The sequence below is a fragment of the Telopea speciosissima genome, chromosome 3, assembly GCF_018873765.1.
Source record: "Telopea speciosissima isolate NSW1024214 ecotype Mountain lineage chromosome 3, Tspe_v1, whole genome shotgun sequence".
Lineage (NCBI taxonomy): Eukaryota > Viridiplantae > Streptophyta > Magnoliopsida > Proteales > Proteaceae > Telopea > Telopea speciosissima.
This window is the reverse complement of record NC_057918.1, coordinates 53,345,141-53,348,132: the sequence shown is the minus strand read 5'-3', so window position 1 is coordinate 53,348,132 and position 2,992 is coordinate 53,345,141. Positions and strand designations below refer to the sequence as shown.

Below are 2,992 nucleotides of genomic sequence, written 5' to 3'. Positions count from 1 at the left end.
TATCATTCTTTCATCCTTGGCCTTGTACTCCCCATTGACTTGGTTAACCACAAGTTGCAAGTCGCTCCGTACCTTCAGTCGGTTGACCCCTATCCCAAATCTGTTGTGTGTGAAAACCTCTGTCGCCCGGTTCGCCCATGGATGAGCTTGCAAAAATCGAGTGAGCACAAGAGAGCTAGTGTGGCTCCGACTAAGGACTCTCCGACGCTCAAGTTAGGTCTCCAGTGCAACAGTGTAACAGCTTAGTGAAAAGTGAGATGAGCGTTCGAGCTCCATACCTGGGTATTTATAGGATGGGATGAGGTGGTTGGAGGAGTCCTTGTATGGTAAGTGTTCTTTAGTGGTAGGGCTCTTCCACGCGGAGCGAAGTGTAAAGTCATTTTCAGAGTCGGACTCCTAAAGAGGTAAGAGTCCTTATGAGAGTGTGACCTGATCCTATTATGGGATCGCGACCCGATTCATATCCAGTGACTGTCGGGGCGTGCTGACATGGCTCCGTGATCCCTGGTGAGCCGTTATTGATGACTCTGAGGAGGGCTCAGCCTCGGGTGGCCGGGGCCTCAGTGCTCAGCCTCGGGTGATCGGGGCCTTAGTGCTCGGCCTATATGGTGTGGGGTTGTCCCTAGATACCCGTGAGCTCGGCTCAAGGCTCGGCGGGCCTAGTGCTCGCCTCAGAGTCTGACCCGATCTGGGATGGGGGACCGATCTCGATGTCTCTGTCGCGGTGCTCGGCCAGGTAGGAGGAATGAGGTGATGCTTTTCTCCGGGTAACCGGTTCAGCATGGCCTTACATAGCTTGGCTTGGTTCTGGCATATCTTCGTGGCGACCTCTGGTTGGTTGGGGATTCTACGACTCATCACTTACTGGTAGCAAAGAAAGGTCTACCCAAGATAATTGGGATTTGGTCCTTAAATTTGGCAGTAGGTTGGGCATTTAAGACATTAAAATCCACAGGAAAGATAAATTCCCCAACTATTAATAGGACATCCTCAATCATCCCCTTAGGGACTTTAACCGACCGGTCTGCAAGTTGAAGAGTAATTCTGGTCGATTTCAGCTCTCCCAATCCCAACTATTGGTAGACATGAAAGGGTAATAGGTTCACTTTTGCACCAAGGTCTAGTAAGGCATGATCAATAGTGGTGTTGCCCATAGTGCAAGAGATGGTGGGGCTTCCTGGGTCCTTATGCTTGGCTGTTATTGGCTGTGTGATAAGAGAACTGATGTTAGCAGCCAAGAATGTCTTTTTTGGCACATTAGTGGTCCGTTTTTTGGGTGCATAAGTCTTTGAGGACTTTAGCATAAGCGGGGACCTGGGCTATAGCATCCAATAAAGGAATGTTCACCTGAACCTATTTAAAAACATCCAATATTTTCTCCACAGAAGGAGACTTCTTGCTAACCAACCTATTTGGGAAAGGGGCAGGTGGGGTATAAACTCTCTCAGGGGTGGTCCTTTTCACTTTCTCAACAGAATCATCTTTGGTTTCCTCAACCAAATCATCTGAAATATCTTCAGGTTCATCAAATGAACCAGGAACAAAAGGCACTACAATGGCCTCTTCAGAAGGGGGAGAGTCAACAAGAGTATGAGATGGTAAAGACTGAGGTGTACTAACCTGTTGATACTCACGGCCACTCCTTAAAGCATATACAGCATTAACCTGGCTGGAGGGCCCTTGATGCTGTTGGCTTTGTACAAGATTGAGTGGAGGAGCTTGGGTACCTTGCTGAATACGAACCTAATGCCTAGGATTTGGCTTAGGTTGGCTAGGTAACTTCTCTGTTTCCCTCTCATGCAGGATTGTGACAAGCTGGATGAGTTGTTTCTCCATATTATTGTGGCTTGTCATGAGAAGGGCTATCCTGTTTTCCATCTCACTCATTCTTGTTGCTTCTCCTGTATTGATAAACCCTAGGGATGGCTGATAAGGTGCAAGGAAAGGAGGCCTAGAAGCATTCATAGTGGGTCCTAGATGAGGACGACGGGGAAGGGGGTGAAGAGACATACTTGTATTTTATGGTGCATAGTTGGGCCTTTGAAGACCAAGCTGGCCTTGATTGTGAAAATTGGATGGGCCTGCTTGGTTTCTTTTATTGCAGGAGAAATTTGGGTGATTTTTCCATCCTGGATTGTAAGTGTTGCTGTATGGATTATTTTGTTAAAGAGCACTCACATTCTCAATGTTGGAATTATCCACAAAGGTGTTGGGGCATTCCTCCATAAGATGTCCAAGTGTATGGCACCAACTGCATATTGAAACATAGTTGACCTGGTTAACTGGCATAGGCTCTTTAGGCATTATGGACTCCAACCTTTTGATGAGGCAGTCAAGTTTGGCCTCTATGGCTAGAATACCCTCAATAAGATACCCCTTAGTAATCCTTTCAGCTTCTTGGGAAGATTTCCACTCCCTAGTCTTATCAGCCAAGTTGGTCAAGAATGTCTAAGCCTCATTCTCATCAGAAAAAGAGGTAAACCCTGCAGGACACATGGATTCTAAAAGCTACTTGGTCTGAAAGTCAATACCCTCATAAATAATTTGGCAGAGTTACCACAAATCAATACCATGGTGAGGGCATTATAAAAAGAGGTCCTTGAATCTCTCCATGAATCTAAAGAAGGACTCATGTGGTTTCTGCCTGAACTGGAGGATGTCACTCTTGAGCTTATTGGTCTTGTGAAGAGGGGAAATTTTTCTCAAGAAGACAATGGTGAACTCATCCCATGTATTAATGGAATTTGTTGGAAGTCCATAGAGCCACTTCTTGGCCTGGTCTTTTAGGGCAAAGGGTATAAACCGAAGCATAACTGCATCATCAGTTAAATTTTGAACCTTAATTAGAACACAGACCTCCTCAAATTCCCTAAGGAAAAGATAGGCATCCTTATTAGCCATCCCATGGAAGTGGGGTAGCATACTGATGAAGTGGGCCTTGAGTTCATAGTTGTTCCCTGTAGCAATTGGCAGATTGATGCAAGAAGGCTGT

General features: G+C 46.1%; 1 non-coding gene across 1 annotated transcript; it reads left to right on the top strand.

Annotated features, from left to right (window-relative positions):
- Positions 1 to 2,566: 2,566 nt before the first annotated feature.
- Positions 2,567 to 2,673, top strand: LOC122657186. The gene has a single exon (XR_006332255.1). It is a non-coding gene; the product is annotated as a small nucleolar RNA R71 (small nucleolar RNA).
- The last annotated feature ends 319 nt before the right edge of the window (positions 2,674 to 2,992 follow it).